Below are 17,750 nucleotides of genomic sequence, written 5' to 3'. Positions count from 1 at the left end.
GTAACTCTGCTCGTTCAGTCCACCCCCTGTCCGTAGGTGGAGATTACAGCCCTTGCGTTCGCCATCACTGGCCCTTGTAAAAGTATTCTTTATTCTTTTGCTGTCACTGGCTCCCTTTCCCTGCTTGCCTGCCGGCGCATATAAATGTGGCTTCCCTTTGTCTGCGTTTACATCGGAATTAAAAACCTGTGTGGCGCTTATAGGTCACTGCGTCATCGAACAGCTGTCGTGCCCAGCTTTTCATTCTTAAGACGTCCATACAATTTAGCACAATTAGGTTGGATAACAGAATCACAGAAAATATGCTTTTACTTTTTGCCAAATTTAGTATGATTCCATTAAGCCGTTTCCCTGTATCACAGAACAAGATTTCCCAAGGAAAATCACAAGTTGGAGCCCCCTTTTTTGCTTGCTCCCTGACTGATCAGTGGAAGTTTCGTACAGATTATTCAAACTGCCAAAGATTTAAAAAACATGCCTTTCCAATCGAAGGTCCGATGTCGGTTGCTGCGGCAGTTGTGAGGTCATGTTGAAACCCGCGCTTCCCCTCCCTGCCCAGAAACTTGTAGGAAGTTTTAGAGGCTGGGGTCCGCTGTGGATGAACACTGACCTCGGATAGTGGAGGGGACCGGAGAATCAAGCGCAGGGCTGACCCACGGTAAAGGAGGGACTCCCTAGCAGCTTGCACGGACATGGTGTGTGTCTAACCATAGCTTTCTGTTGACGGTCTTTTGTTTGCTCATAAAGTCGCTCACCACTTACCTGTCTTAGGAGAATTTCTCATTTTATTTGCAGAGTGTTCTACCCACATGCAGAGCACAGCTGCCTTTCACACAAATACAAGTGTACACAAGTTATAAAGTAATGCTATATATGATATAATATAAAAAGAAAAACATAGAAAATATTCAACTTCACACACACAAAACAGTGATCACTGGTTAATTTTCTAAAAAGCAGTGGACCTCATCTATAACTAAAAGGATAACAAGCATTTGCAATGCAATAGGGCTTGCATTACTGAATGTTTGAGCTATTGGTGTTGCATTATCATTAGCAATGCCAATAGCTCAAACTTTATTAATGCGAGACCTATTGCATTGCAAATGCTTGTTTGACTAGTCAGTGCATGTAAAATTTTGGGGTGATCCGTCAAGCGGGAACCGAGAAAAAGGGTTGGTCCTAAAAAGCAAATTCCACATGCATTTTCCATAGACTTTTTTAGGCATCGCAACCGCAAATACTGCGATATGGATATTACACTAAATTTGGCAGGAAGCTAGATCTTGGTCAAGAAAGCATGGTTTGTGTGATTTGTTGATATCCATTCAGTAAGTTTGGAGATATTAAACTCCAAAAATAATTGAGTATCTGGGCGGTTGTGTTTGATGAACTCTCACCAGCTTGCCTCAAACCCAGTTTTAAAATATAGAGCCTTCTGATTGGTCGAGGGGGTTTACCCATGCTCCCGGGTGGAGCAAGGCTCCTGCGGGAACGAGGTTGGCTGCCTGCAACATGAGTAAAACTGTTGCAGGCAGCCACTAAAGGATACAGGGACTTAGGACCATTTGTATGAAAGTTACATTTTGCGATTCTCAAATAGCGATTTTTAGAGAATCAATATTTGAGAATCGCAAAATGCTATGTATGTAGGATTTGCAAATAATTTTGCGAATCCTACATATTCCTTAATTGCGAATCGCAAATTGCAATTCGCAATTAAGGAATACCTCCCTGTTCATTCCTGTGGGCCTAGAGGCCCAATGCGATGGTTTTCCTTCCACTCATGTAAGATTAGATTAGAGAATCGCAAATTGAGAATGCAATTTTAAGGGTGCCAGGGTGTCAAAAGGACACCCTGTTGCACCCCTGAAATGTGCATGAGAGCCAATGTGGCACACATACATGCCCTAAGGGCATGTATGTGTGCCACATGGCACTTTGAAAAATGCAAAAAAGTGCATTTTTCTAAGAAATCGCAAATCATCACCAACTTGAAGTTGGTGGTAATTTGCGATTCCTTATGGCCAAATTGCACTTTTTCTGGGCCTCTTACATTGCATTTAAGGAATCGCAATTTGTGATTCCTTAAATGCAATCACAAAATAGGGAATCGCAAATTTGCAATTTCTTCTTTTGTGAGGCTGTTTTGATTACATACATACCACTTAGGTATTTTGCATTCGCAAATGCCGAAATTCAGTGAATTTCGGCGTTTGCGATCGCAAAATTGCCTTCATACATATGGCTCTTAGTCCCCTGTCCTAAGGTTAGTTAAAAAAAATATATATAACGGACAGGGTAGGGATACCCTGCTCCCTAGGCCCTGTGGTGGGGGATCCAAAAGAGACCCCCCTGGGGCCAAAATATATATATTTCTTAAAAGTCACAATCACGTGAGACACCGGAGGGACTCATAAACTGGGGACCCATCCCTGGGTGTCAAATTCATCCAAAAGAGGAGGGGGCCATGCAGCTTTCCTCCCCGACCCTATTCCTCTGTGGCAAAAATATATTAATTGGCGAGGGGGGCATGTGGCCCCTTCCTTGAACCTGTAGTGTCAGGGGACCCCATCTCGGGAGCCAAACTGTTTATTTTATGGGCGGGAGGTCGCCCAGCCCCCTCCCTGTTCCGAAGAGCCTACTTCCGGGACACAGTAGTTTTGCATACCTTCAGGATCGTGGTCTGGGAAAGAAATGTGCTCACTCCCATTGGGAGCTTTAAAATTGCTCCCGCTCAGTGGGAGCACACTTACGTTTCCCTGCCCACACTTTTGCAGGCAGGGAAATTCTGATTGCTCCTACCCCGCTGGAGCAAGCACAAATAGCTACTCCTATTGGGAGGGATCAATGCCGGCTCCTGTGGGGTTGCCGGTTAGGGTTGAGGGGATCCTGGGGCTCCCTCCGCTGCTCTCAACATTATGTTTTGTGGGTGACTAGGGTGGGCGCAGGGACACCCTCTTACAATGGATTAGGCTCTGGTGGATGGGGTCGCAGTGGCCTCTTAAGGTTCGTGGGGGGGCCACATGACCCCCATCTCCTTTAGTCTTTGCCCCAAGACATGGAGTCCCCGGTACCCATTTGGGCTCGGGAGGGGGGGCATGTGGCCCCCCTCCCCTATTATAAACGTTTGTGGGCCAAGGGGATGGGGTTTCTGAGGCCTCATAAGTCTTAAGGCTTGTACCCTTACCCCTATAGTTATTCTATAGCCCCGGGGGATGGGGACCCCAGGCCCACTTATGCCCGTGGAAGGGCTGTGCGCCCCCCCTCTCCTAGTACATATGTTTTTAGTCCTGGGCAATGGGCTCCTTGGGGCCTCTACAGACTCCGGTAGGGGGCCGTGCACCCCCTCTCATATATTTGTTTGCTCCCACTGGGATGTGGTGCCCGGGGCCAAAAGTGGCATGAGGATGAGAGGCCGTACCCCCATCTAATTTCTAAAAGCAAAAGTCCCTGGGGGATGGATCCCCGGGGCCAATAGTGGCTTGGGGAAGGGGCAGCGCACCCCTCCCCTTTTTGAAAAAGTCCTGCTGATGGGGACTCAAGGCCCAATAGTGGCTTGGCAAGGAGGACGAGAACCCTCCTCCTTAACATTAATAAGGTTGGCCCCACCTGGCCCTTGGATGCTTGGGGAAGGGAGTTGCAGGGCCCCACCCCTTAATTCGATAAAACGGGCCCTGGGGAGTGGTTCAGGGGCCCTAAAGGCCTGGGAAGGGGGCTGTGGGCCATGGGCTCCCAGTGGGGATGCAGGACCTGACGGCAAAGACCCAACAGGGTTGGCTTTATGCAAGGTAATAAAATATTACTTTACGTGAAAAAAACAACCTAGAAAACCATTTCACAAAACCAAAGGTTACAGTTAAGTTATAGTTAGATGAACATTTCTGTGCCCATGTACATTTTTAAACTATAAAAACACTGATATTCACCAGTAATTGTTATCTCGTATCTACAACTTGTGCCCTAAGGTAACTATAACTCGCTCCCTCGCCATGCACTGCTAATTACTTCCCATTTTACATCACTCATGACGTCTTCGGTGGTGTCATTGATAACATCATTGCAACATGTGAAATGACATCATTGATGACTAGACTGTGCATGGCGGAGGTGCAAGTTATAGTTACTAGAGATAATTGTAACTGGTGAGTGTCAGTGTTGTATTTTAGTTTAAAACATTATGTTGCCATTGTAATTTCCAACTAACTATAACGTCACTTTAACATTCCACCCCCCCAAAAAATCGATCTGTATCATATATATATATATATATGTCTAGTAATCTCTTTAGGTCCAGTTTTCACAGGAATATAGGAAGTAGGCAGCACCACTGAGCATGCTGTGTATAATATATATACATCCGCGTGGTCTGTTTCACAACAGTAACATGGTGCCATTTTGTGCTTTAAATATCTATCCACCAATTAAAGTGACAGTGCATTACAAATTCACAAGCATCTCTGAACAACAAAGTTTTCGCATTCAAATATTTTCAATAAAGTTATCATTGCTTTTTAGGTCTTGCCTGAGCCAGCGCATGCGCTGATCTGGCAAGACATTTAGTGAGCGGGCTTTAAAAAGCCGACCACAGCTTTTTGCGTGGCATAGAGCGCGTGGTTACGATCACAGACACGAGCAGAGACGCCATCTGGCTTTCCTCTCGCTCGCCCAAGCGCGCGCGCCTCGCTCCGCCTCTCTGTGCAAGCAACATTCCACTTGCTCATGTGCTCGTGCATTCTGCTTGAACTGCACAGAGGGTCTTGGTAGCGCGTGCACACAGACCGGGAGCAGCGCTTTATTTATACAAGGTGGCGCGTCGCGCCCTGGGCCACCGTAGTCCCGCCCTTTACCAGACGACATGAGAGAGGTCTTTCCAGCCACAGACATTTTAATTCTGGTCACCCTACCCTTGTGCCCACCAAAAATGAATGTTCCTTGCGCGATGTAACAGTCTGGTGCTCGTGTAAAGGGCTCCAGTAGTTTCCGGTCACGTTCGCACTATGTAAAATTGCAAAAAAATTTGTTTAAAAATCCACTGATCGACCAGTTTGTTTCTCTCTTCATCACACTATATTAATTTCCAATCCTGGCACAGCTTATGTCTGTCCCCCACCGCCACCCTGTGCTTCCTCTGCCCTCTTTTCTCAATCTTCCCGCCCCTTCCTGAAACAACTGCGCACTCTTTTGATGACACTCAGCTTTGCTTCTGTGTTTTCTGGCATGGCCCTTCATTAAACAGTTAACTCGTGTGCAGTGTGGGCAACGAAGGCGATAGATGGCTTCCAGGAATAGCGGTGAACCTGGAGATATAGAAGAGGACGCGTCGCAGCTCCTCTTCCCCAAAGGTAAGAGGAAGATCCGCCTTCCTGATAAACATGCTACCCCACATAGACTCACTCCTCTTAGGGTTGCCATCGATATCAGAAATTGTAGCGTAGCACATGTTTTTTTTGTTTTGTTTGGGGGGGTTGTTGTAAGTTTCCTACAGAGACAGGACATTTTAAAGGCTGTGACTCGTCTGCACGTATTTGTTCACGCAGTTGTGTGTTTGCCCACGCACTGCTTTTCATCACATACACTAAGTGCTCAGCAGCATAACACTTTCCTTTAGGGGACTGAGGTTTCTAAATATTCTACATAAACAGCTCTAAATGCGCTTCCAGGAAGCCGTTTGCTGTTTTAAGTCTTAGAAGGAAGAAGTTTCACGTGTTTCCGAGTACGCTTCCTGGCGCATGGTAGAACCAATGTGCCTAGAAGACATGATTGCAGCCGGCCTTATTTATCCACAAAGACATCCATTAACAGAGGGGACGCACCTCTGCATCTAAATTTAAATACGTGGAAGAAATTTCAACGAGGTGTGAGGAAAATAGAAAAAGCTTCCAGAAAGTTCCTAACAACATCTTAATTAATGCAATTACTTTAAAGTAACATTTCTCCTAGCCGCTGAGGTACAGGGCAGGTCTGTGGTAGGATCACTTCTCTGCAACTAGGTCACCTTTTTCGGTTCTTTTAGATTAAGCGAGGGTTCTCGTACACTGCTGGTTGTCAAACGATTATGTTATTCTGAGGTACATCCCATAGCATTGCAATATTTTACAGTACAATGACGAAAGAGCCAAAATTACACTTCTTTATATTTAAAAAGTTCACTGCCCATGAAGTACTTTAAAAGCATTAAATACCCCCTCCCCCCAACAAACTTGTTCTCGCCACTCCCTCTCCCACTCTCTTTATCTCTCCCTGGCCCAACCACCCCAAAAAGCAAGCAAGCATTGGCATAGCCACTAGGTCTCACCTTTGGGACCTAATAAGTGTTTAGCCATACAACAGTTGATGTTGTTGCACCAAGGATATTGTGCTGCATAACTAAATACTTAAGCAAGAAAAGAGAGGGGTCAGAGCTTTAGGAATCCAGCACCAAACGTCACTACTAGTAAATGCCTATTAAGTCTGTACTGAACCTCGGTACATTGAGTCTAGGATGTGACCCACATACATCCCAAAAGGGTGGCTACAAACCACCACTATCCAAGACACATAAATGACCCTGCACCTGAGAGCAACAATAACTTTTACGTATAGATGACCTAGTACATCATATTAGAACATTAGCACAATATATTAATAAGTAGCTTCCCAGATGAACATAACAGATGGTCGCAATACTTGATTGTAGTCAAAATGTTCCTTTTATTGAAAAGCACTTTCTTCTTTTAAAAGCACCACACAATTGCTTGCCAACGCGTTTCATCCCTCATGTGACTTCTTCAGGGCTTTATCATGGTCTGTACCTGTCAATGGTATTAGCGAGCATTCATGTCAATTTTAAAAGCACAGATGGCGATACCATATATTAATCGCAAGATTCACGTTGTCGATGTTTTTCAATATGCGGCGATAAACATCAGAAGGAGTCGAAAGGCGTTGGTAATTTGAAGTACAACAGTGTCTGGAATGATCAGATTAATAATAGATTTGGTGTTATCGGAATTGTTTCCGTATGTATAATGGCCTTCCTCACGGGGTCATGTCAAATATAGAATCCGTATCAGGATCAGTGATACTTAATATTACCAGTCAGTTGTGGGCAAAATATGTAGCCCTCTGTACGGAAAACGGCCGTATGGGTCCATCACAGTGGTCGCGAGCATATTGAAAAACATCGACAACGTGAATCTTGCGATTAATACATGGTATCGCCATTGTTGCTTTTAAAACATTATGTCACCATTGTAATTTTCACCTAACTATAACGCCACTGTAACCTTCCCCCCCAAAAAAATCTATCTATATCATATATAGATGACATATATATATATCAATCTCTCGAAGCCGAGTTTTCACCGGAATACAGGAAGTAGGCAGCATGCTGTGTATATATATATATATATATATATATATATATATATATATATATATATATACACACACACATTACCATACATTACATGATTACATGTCTGAGTGCGCTTATTGCACAAGATGCAGTTGTATAAAATCTTGCACATGGACCCCAGATATATTCAAAATATATGCCTGTAAAATACGTGTTTCATCATCCTAACGACCCCATCCAAATCAATTTGCAGAGCTTTGCAGTGTTCAATGCCACATGCGTAATGTGGTAAGAGAGGACCAAATAATGTGCCAGGGTTAGGAAAATATGCAGCAAGAAAAGGCAAATGATGTGCCACTCTGTGCTACATTTCCTACCAGTATTACTTCGATTAATATGAACTGGAGACCACAGGGCCTATTCACGAAAGTACATTTGATGGAAGTGTACGTTACAACAGAAAACACCTTGTTTACAGCTGCCAGGGATTCCTGAAGGGCATACATGCATTTAAAACTGCGGATTTCTCTGGCATGAGCGCAGAGAAATCTGCATTTGTAAATTCCAATCAAGTTGTTGTTTCAAGGCATGGTTTACCTTAGAAGTTTGAGAGCGCCCAAAAATATGTACATTTTGTGGTTTATTTCCAAACTCCACTCTGACCGCAAAACCCTGAAAATGGTCAGCAGAATTCTCTTTTAAGAATGGGCATAGAAATAAATCACCCCTATATTTGCTGGGGGTGTGCAGTAAGGCTTTTTTGCACGAGGGAAAGGTTTTCGACCCAGAGAAAAGAAATGCGCATTTTCTCAAGAGGCCTCATTCCCCATGTGCATTGCCCTTGCAAATAGTCACATGACATTCTGCGTACTATCCCTGGAAATCTGTGTCTGGCGCAACATGCCAAGCAGACTACTGGAAGCGTTTGTGAAGTGCAAACAATGTTAAATTGCATTCTGACGGCAATGTAAATCTCCCCCTGTACTTTTACTTTTACCTTTTTGGGCTGAATAGAGCTCAACTTTTTTTTATAAAAGCTGCAAATTATGCCGCAAACTATTTGTCAAGTGCTGTGTATCCCTAATTATGCAGTAACCACCGCTGCCACATAAATTGCATAGCCATTTTCCATCTTTTTGGTAACAATCTGTTGATGAAAGGTAAACACAACCTAAACATTCTAATTACAATTATTATCAGCAGTAAACTACACTTTGAAGAAAACAGCGTGAATAACCTGTGCCTTCTATCGGCGGGATGTGTTTTCAACAACAAAGAGTGTACTGCTTTTTTAAATGCATTGTTAAGTGTTGTTCTCTTCTTTTTACCACAAGCAACCGAACCGCATGTAACTTATATTTTCTATAGGGAGTCCTCAATTGCAAAAACACCGTTTTCAAGGTAATACCAAAATAAACATGTAAAGTAAAAAGAAAATATACAAGCTATAGTATATATCATCTGGTCTTATATTACTATCTCGGTGTTCTGGTTTCCTACAAACCGCTAGGCCCTGTGGGTTATGACATCACAAAAATATATTGGAGCATATTACACTGTAACAAAGGCATGCAACACCCATTGGACTCAAAGGGCTTCAGCCCACCCAAGCCCCCCTTCCCCCCGTCGTGTGTGGCAGCCCTGGATGAGACAGCTTCCCAGGCACACACACAGCCCGCACCCAAGCACTTCCCAGGTCTTTAAAAGACCATTTGCATGTTAATGAGGCCTTGCTGTTGTTTCACCCCTTCTAAGAGTCCCTGCAGCTCCACTCTGCCTACTGCTTAAAGATTCAGCCCCCCCGAAATTTTTTCTTAGACCCCACCCCCCGAAATTTGGCTCTAGTTGCGCCTCTGCTGTAACATTATGTATCCTTCCTTCCTGTCTCCCTCTAAATCTACACACACATTTCTGTATAGCTCACCAGCTGACTTACTTCACCCTTTGTTGCTGTACAATATATATACAGTGTAAACCTTACTCTTTCTGGTAGCTAGAAGCCAGTGAGTCTGATTCTTTCTCTTTTTTAGGCCGAACCTGGTCAGCGCATGCGCTGCTCTGTGAGGCATGCTGTATTAAGGTAGGGACTTGAAGCCCCGCCCACTTTCCGCCCATATTTTCCATTGGCTTGTGTCATTGTCCACTGTACACTGTGACTGTTCATTGGTCAATAGGCTTAACAGTCCCTCCTTAGTACAGCCTGGTCTAATTTTTAACCTGGGCGTAGTTTGCGCAGTAGCGCTACGCGTAGCTGCGCTTAGTGCACTTCGCACGCTGCGCGAACTGCGTAGTGCGGTAGAGAAATGCTGTTCGCACGGATTGCACAGTGCCGGATGCTTGTCCGCACTGTGCAATCATTGTAAAAGGCATCTTGCACAGTGCAAGCGGTCGTTTTTTGCCGCTCGAGCAACTTGATGATGCTGATCGCGAACGAGGAAAAAGTCACGCCGGGATGTTGATTTTGCTCGCTTGCGGTCGCCAACTTGACGTTGAGTACTACGAGCAAGCAAAAAATGCCTGCTAGGTTACGCGTTTTTGGACTGTGCTACGTGCAATTCGCAATTCGCGCACTACGCAAACCAAGCACGCTCCGCGAGCTTAGCGTAGTACTGCGCACAGTGCCTGCAGCCTACATGGAGAAAATGGCATCCCCATAGGCGCCGGGCGGGGCACCGTCCACACCAATCACAACGCTGCCTTTGCAGTGTTGTGATTGGCTTAGGGGAGGGATGCTGCCGGCTTCCTGTTCCACAGGACCCGGCCAGGAGCTGAGACGGCGCGGGACCCGGGAAGGTACTTTTTTTTTATTAAACCCCCCCTCCCGTGCAATCCCCCCACCCGCGAGTCATGCCGGCCGTGACTGGTTGCTACAATAAAGAACATACATTTTTTAGGTTTTTGGGAAAAAATTATGTTTTGCACTATTCATTGCAATCAGATGAATCCACTGAGCTGCCAGGTTACCGACAATAAAATTAATTCTTTCTTGGTCTGGTTTGTTTTTCTCCCTTTGTCAAATATTGTTGTGTCTGTATTTTAAACTTTTAGCTAGGAATTTCTGTAGTTGTGAGTAGCCCATGTCCATACAGAGCCCTTTTGTAATGCCCCAGCTAATACTTTCCTTATCATTCCCTGCACGACCCAACCCCCTACATTTCCAACTGACTAGGGCAGGTGCAAAGGTGCTGAGTTACCACTTCTGCAAAAAAAATGATGTTCACTGAAGCTCAAATCAAAGCTTACTATGGCATCATTGAGTGCAGCATACGGTTATGAGGTCATTCGGAGTAACTTTTCATCTTAATGTTGTTATTCATTGGAAAATATCACCCTAATGACATAACTGTGTGTAAGTAACATATTGTCTTCACGTGAGAGGAAAAGTAAATTAAAAAACATAGTGGCCAACACATAGTGTATAACACAGAGACAGTGATCGCAACTCCTAAGTTGAGGTTAAGATTCAGTCTACTCAGCTATTTGTTGGAACCCTACAGCACGATTACCCATTAATGATATTTTAACCACATTTTCCAAAAACACTGTTGTTTGCTAGTCTGATTTCCCCCCTGATATAAGCAACATTGTTCAAGGGGAACACAAGGATAGGTCCCAAAATTGCACTTTCATACTGAGTAGGGAGCCTAGGACTTCATCTGTACATGATTTTGTAAGAATGTTCAGCTGAAGTTCCACCAAAGTGAGAGGTTGGTCAGAGTTCACTGTTATCTGGTAACCACACCTAGAAATTGGGACAGGTGTTTGGATAGAAATATGTGCGTGAAGTGCTGTGAAACTAAACCTCTCCATTCACTCACTCAGGCACCATTAGTGTTACCGGAAAAAGGATCTGTCTGTACAACCTAATGGCTTTGATGTAGCCTCGCCTTTAGCTATTGATAACGTACAGCAGCATCTAAGGCCACCTACATGCGCTGGTGGATTGGATTTCAAGTAGCGTATACTGATGACACGAACAATGCTCCAAAAAGAAAAGAGAACAAGTACCAAATCAACTAGACGTATGTCTCTCAATCACTCATCAATTTCAAAATGGGTTTCATGATTTGAGGCCACTTGTGGAGTTCAAAGTGGTTTGTAGAAACCAAATATCCAGATTGCCCTTCCACAGAAAGCCCTCATTCTTTGTCCTTCTGCCACCAGGCAGAGTAAAAAGAGCCTGTATGGCGCTGTATTGACACCAGCGTGTTCGACTATTAGCACAATCAAGTCTTTATTGTGGGTTAAACCCATATAACTGCAAGCAACACTGTAAAAATACAATGAATATGTTATCAACCTAATAAATTACTATAATTACTTAATACGTTTTACATCTTTTAGAGTGATTAGAATTGTTCTTTTCCGTAAAAAGATGCTTGTGTAGTTTTGGGGCCAGGGTTTTGCTTCCTTCATTTGTAATGCCTTCTTTTCACATTTATCAGTGGTCTCCTGAACACTCGTTTCACAGGGATGACGCCGTTTATAAAACTCTGAAATGGGAAAAAAGCTCACAAATTCAGTAATACTAAAAATATTTTTATTTATTTCGCCCAATGTTCTACTCTCTCATTTTTATGTTTTGGGAAAATTTGGTGGCGAAGCATCCAAGACGGCTCTTTCCCATTCAACATTATTTGTATGAATGTATATCAATATATAAGGGACAAAAATATCTGCAATGCACTTTTTCCGTTATTATTAACATGAAAGTGTGTGTTTGGAGGTGTTATAGGTGCAGAATGGCAGAGTGCTTTATGTTATTTATTACTGATGTTGAGTGCGGGGAGGGGCCCTTACTCTCGAAACTGGAAATTTGGATAGATAAAAATCGCTCCACTTTCTCGACAGTGGTAATAATAGCGTCTTACTTTCTGTAATAATGGCATCTTACTCTTTGTGGGTCTGTATATCTAGTGGAAACTTGGGTAGATAAAAACACCCCTCCCCTTTCTCTGCGGTGGTAATAATAGCATCTTACTCTCTGTGGAGCTGTGTGTGTGTGTGTGTGTGTGTGTGCGCGCGTGTGTGTGTGTATATACGTATACATACACACACACACACACACACACAGCTCCACAGAGAGTAAGATGCTATTATTTCCACTGCAGAGAAAGGGAAGGGGTGTTTTTATCTACCAAGTTTCCACTGTATATATATACATACTGTGACTGTATTTTCATGTTTAGTAGTTAAACGTAGATATTACACAGACAGGACGAGTTAAATCTGTGTTGTAGGATCACATTTCATTAAATAGGCCTTGTAGGTGCCGTGCTGGTTGCTTTCCACTATAAAGTCTTTGGAACTTGCAACCTATGTGGCAGTGTGCCAGAGGGTTCTTTTCTCAAAACAGAAACACGTCTTCCAAATGGGACGTAAAGCTTGTTTCTCATCACAACCCACAGGGTTCCCCCAGAATTCCCCTTGGTTTGATCTAGATTCTAGATGGTGCTCAAGCACACATCGGAGCGGAAGTAAAATAACCCTCATTCCACCTTGTAAACAACTTGCACACTCCCCCCAACATCCTTCTCAGACGCCCCCCGCGCTGATCAGCGTGTGCCTCCGCGTCACCCGTCACAGCCCCTCCGAGGCCCTTCCAGCCTCGCCTCGAGGTGCCCTGTACCCCGTGGATGTGAAAAGCTCGCCTCCATCGCTCGGGTCAGCCTCTGCGCCCGTACACTCCGGGGCCATCCCTTGGAAACCTTGCGCGGGGGAGGTGGGCACGGCTTCCGCCTCCCCTGCTGCGGACGGGTTTTGCAATTCACGATGCTGCTGCTGCCCCCTGGGACTGGCACTTGTCGATAAACGGATAGAAGCACGCAAGGGCGCGCAGTGCGCTATCCACCGCAAGGATACTTTTTGTTACATCGCCCGGTTTAGGGCCGAAGCTGAATGGACTAGAACCACGGCGGACGGCTTCTTGGAAAGAGCTAGAGTCTCTCTTTTTTGCAACTTTAACCGTGGTTGAGTCAGACAGCTGTAACAACTCTTGAGGGGTCAGGGTGGAGGGAAAGCGTGGGGGAAGGGTGCGTGGGAGGCGGAGAGGCGCGATGGGGAGCCTTTCTGTCCTTATTTTTCAGATTGTACAGCCAGCCCATCTTCAAGCAGTCTGATTCCGGAACGAGTGTACTGTATGTAGCAAGCCTTGGCACAGATAGGCTATTTCCGAAAGGGAGTCAACAAAACAGAGTGCGAGAGGCTGGGGTTTCAGAGTCCGTAAACTACATCAAATAGTAGGAATATATTACCTTAGAAAAAAGGGGAAAAAAGCTTCTGACACTTCATATTTTCTTCACTTTTCGCCCATCTACAAAAAAAAAGTCTACCCTTCTCCAGTTTAGTTCATAGGAGAGAAGGAGGCCATTTCCTAGCGCCTACAACTCCCAACTCGAGGGCGAAGGCACGTACACGTTGGACTACTTCCTGTAATCTAGCGCCGAGAAGTGGCTTCTGTGCACAAGCCAGCATTACACAAACATATTTAATTACAAAATAATACTGATAGAGAATAGGTGCATAATTTGTGAGTGTGGAGGAGGAAGGGAAATGAACAGAGTTGATGGGCCTTTAACAGAGAGAGCTAAGCCATAGAAGGAGAGAGCCAAGATACAACTGGAGAACGCGCAGAATCTCTGTGTCAAAGCGAGGCCAGCCAATGGGTGGACTAGACAGGCCTGCGGCAGACACAAATGTAAGCAGGGGGACAATATGAAGACCGTACCTTTTCTGTGAGCCAGAAGGAGGCCAAGAAATCTGCAAACTAGATGAGCCAGGGACAGACAGACGGACCATAGTACTTAGAGCATTGATAAAACTGGTGACCATGCACTGTTGACCTGAAGAGAAGGCCAGGGGAGGGGTATGCTCAAGCCAGCCCTACTTCCCTCGCCTTCCTTGGCCCAGTGAAAGGTATTACAGCCGCCATCTAATCTTATTTCACCTAGGACCAGTACTGCTTCAAAACTCTGATCATACAACTTACCAAAATGCCTGCTTCCCTCTTTTTTTCTACTTCTAATCGTTATCTGGAAGCCACCAAGAACATCTCCAAGCTACAAGACGTAGATGGACAGAAACTTGAGAGGTGTCCCTTTTGTACTGGGCCACCCACAGAGAGAAAATGGGTTTACCACTAGTTTCATAGAATATGAGCTACATACAAATCTGCCTAGAAAAACTGCTGAATCCCCGGGGAAACATGGCAAAGTGCTAATACGAAAACATATTTGGTCGCTATTGTGTGGAAGATGCCCCCTACCTCATATGGGCTGATATTTCTTCAAGGCAATATATATTTTGTACAGAATGCATACATCAGTGTAAAAAGATAGTGCTATAGCTTGAAGACACCTGTGAGTTACCTGCAGGTGACAGGTTATTTTCCCAGCAAGGCCGACCTATCCACTAAAATGAGTGCCATTGACCTGGAGATCAATAACATGGAGTTATTAATCATCCATAGATAATTCAGTTTCCGTGGCAGTTTATGTAAAGGGTCTATTTTGTTACCATGTGCTACAAAACATCACAGGCCTATCTAGAACCTCCCAATAGTCAAAAGATGAATATAAGTACATTTTGGGGCAAGTTGGTTGGTCACAACTCCCCCTTTGCAGTGCACTGGGCATAGTGGGTTATGGATAGGGACTAAGTAGAAAAGGCTCATTTTATAAAATATTGGATAGTTGCAAATCTCAGTTGCAGAACTCCCTCTCCAGAAAGGACAAGGATGGAAGGGAAAGGCTTTGGAAACACCACACGGGTGAAACTGCTCATCCTCCATGCTACTCACCCACATCTAATATTCTCCAGAGGCCCTCTTGTAGGGCTGAATAACCTTCAATTCCTCACTCGTGACATCACCCGTCCAAGTGTTTATTTGTATTCATGGATTGTTGTATTTCTATTTTTTGTGTGAGTACGAGCTCTTTGCACGCTGTCCAGAGCAGCCAATGGCCTAGTGAAATTGTACATTTGGCTGCTAACATTTGATAGTGAAGATGATTGATGTCTGAGGACAATGACAACAGTATACAAATTCCACAAGAATATCCTTGTGAATGTTTTTGTAGATTTTCTGACAATGTATACACACATATTACGAGAATTTTGACTGCTATAAAAAAGCAACACTCTAAAGTCATGTACAGTGAAACCCAAAGCAAACTGACAAGTGCGCTTTATGTGTTGTTACGGATTGGCGCATATAAACAACCCCATTGTATGCCTAGGTTCCTGCTCCTTCATCACAATCCTCTGTTTACAAAACAACTGCCAAACATCAATTTTCGTCTCTTCCAACTAGGCACCGTCAATTACAAATGGAAGTGGAGCAAATTGTCAAGCTGTGGAAAGATTGCCAGATCCGTGGGAAATTGCCCATTTTTGGCTCCTGTCTGCTTGTAATTGTGAGGAACAGGTAGTAGTTGAGCAAACCAGACCTCACACCATAATCTGCACCATAAGTGTAGAAAGCTTTCCCAAAATACCGCATGACAAAAAAGTTGAACCCGTCTTTCAAAGTCCTGTCACTGTCAAGGAACCCCAAAATCTGATTAAATTAAACTTGAATAAAAGTCTTTTTTAAATAAAACTCTTACTTTTGACGGCTTGCCACTGTTTAAACACTTCCGAATTTGGTAGGAAAAGCCATTTGATTAAAAGGAGATTACATGATTTTTCGAGGAACATAAAATTTGGGTAGTTGGACAAATCCTCTACTGCTGATTGGCTCCCCTGGTTCCGAAATTAAAGCCTTTCTACTAGACTTTATTTCCACCTTACTTCAGCATTAAATGAACCTCACTGTGCAATCAAACAGGTAGGAATAGCGGGAACACCCTAAAACCGTGGTGGTATGCGCGAGACAAATAAACATCAAACTCAAATTGGCAACAACTTTCCCAACTGAAGGAGCTTCTAGTGCTTTGAAAGTTTGTACCTTATACAATCTGCACTTATTTTTAATTTACATCTATAAACGTATAACATAACATGACATCATGTATCCGTATAGATATTTAGTGACAGAAATAAGCAACCAAAATACTTCCATCGGACTTGCTGAGCCTGAAAGTAACTGCACTTTCTACAAACCTTCACTGCAAGGTTTTAAAACTTTTTACAAAGCCACTCAGCTTTTTTAAAAGCCACCCAGCTTACCTTTCTGAAGTTTCTGCAGAAGGGAGTCGTCCAAGAAACTCCGCAAGTTTTCTACCCAAATCTGACAGCAAAAAAAATCCACGCGTTTCTTTAAGGAGCAAGGGGATTGTTAAAAAGAAAAACACTGAATAAAAAATAATATCCACGGGAAAAAAGAAATGTGATAAAAGGAGCTGAGATTTCACAGTTCTCGCCGATTATGAAAAAGATTGTTTTTTTTCCTTCCTTGGGCCAGGAAAATCAGTTCGACTCAAAGCATCTTTTTCCGCTGTGGTTCCAAGACTTGCCTTGGTTATAAATATTCCATTCTCAGACGGCAGCAGGCTCCGCAGACCACCCTGAAGCTGAGCCACTTCTCTCCGTCTTCTCTCAAAGTTCCGGGGCTGCTAACTTCTGCAGATTGTGGCACCAAAATGTTGGGGTGCGTGCGGCATCCAGTGGGGCGGAGAAGGGCACGATTGGTTCTCAGGGTGCCCTTTTCGGGGGGCTCTCTCGCGGGTGATGTTGTGGCGAGTTTGAGTTGTAAAGCCTGAAGTTTGGGAGTGGGAGGCGGATTCGCCGTGTGAGGTTGGGAGGCAGCCCAGGAGTCCCAGCTCACAGCATGCTGGCTTTGGTTACATGGAGGCGCGGCAAACCCGGCCTGGAGTCTGAAAGGAGAACGGAGCCGCGTCAAGGGACTCGGGCAGCCCGTGCGCGGACTGGAGAGCAGAGAGGCTGGCTCACGCACACACACAGCTATAAAATCATGAACACACGCACACCAGACACCCACGAATACACACATTCCTACAGAGACACCAACAGCAAACAAACAAACAACTTGCAGAAGACACTCGACGTCTGTAGAGCAGAGAGGCTGGCTCACGCACACACATATAAAATCATGAACACACGCAAACCAGACACCCACGAATACACACACGCACACAGAGACACCGACAACAAACAAACATACAACTTGTAGAAGACCCTCGCCGTCTGTAGAGCAGAGATGCTGGCTCACGCAAACACACACATATATGAAATCAAGAACACACGCAAGCCAGACACCCACGAATACACACACGCACACAGAGACACCTGCAACAAACAAACATACAACTTGTAGAAGACACTCGACGTCTGTAGAGCAGAGAGGCTGGCTCACGCACACACACATATAAAATCATGAACACACGCAAACCAGACACCCACGAATACACACATGCCTACAGAGACACCGACAACACACAAGAAGACACTC

The 17,750-nt window shown here is 44.4% G+C and overlaps 1 protein-coding gene across 1 annotated transcript in view; it reads right to left on the bottom strand.

The window, feature by feature from the left end:
* The window catches only part of GLI1 (GLI family zinc finger 1), a 284,502-nt gene extending 267,474 nt beyond the window's left edge, over positions 1–17,028 (bottom strand). The window contains exon 1 of the mRNA XM_086966612.1: positions 16,508–17,028. The gene's annotated coding sequence lies outside the window, so the exon portion shown is untranslated. The remainder of the gene's footprint in view (positions 1–16,507) is intronic.
* Positions 17,029–17,750: the final 722 nt, after the last annotated feature.

This window comes from Lissotriton vulgaris, chromosome 1_1 (genome assembly GCF_964263255.1).
Source record: "Lissotriton vulgaris chromosome 1_1, aLisVul1.2, whole genome shotgun sequence".
Lineage (NCBI taxonomy): Eukaryota > Metazoa > Chordata > Amphibia > Caudata > Salamandridae > Lissotriton > Lissotriton vulgaris.
Note: the sequence above shows the minus strand (reverse complement) of the source record. Positions and strands in the feature narration are given on the sequence as shown.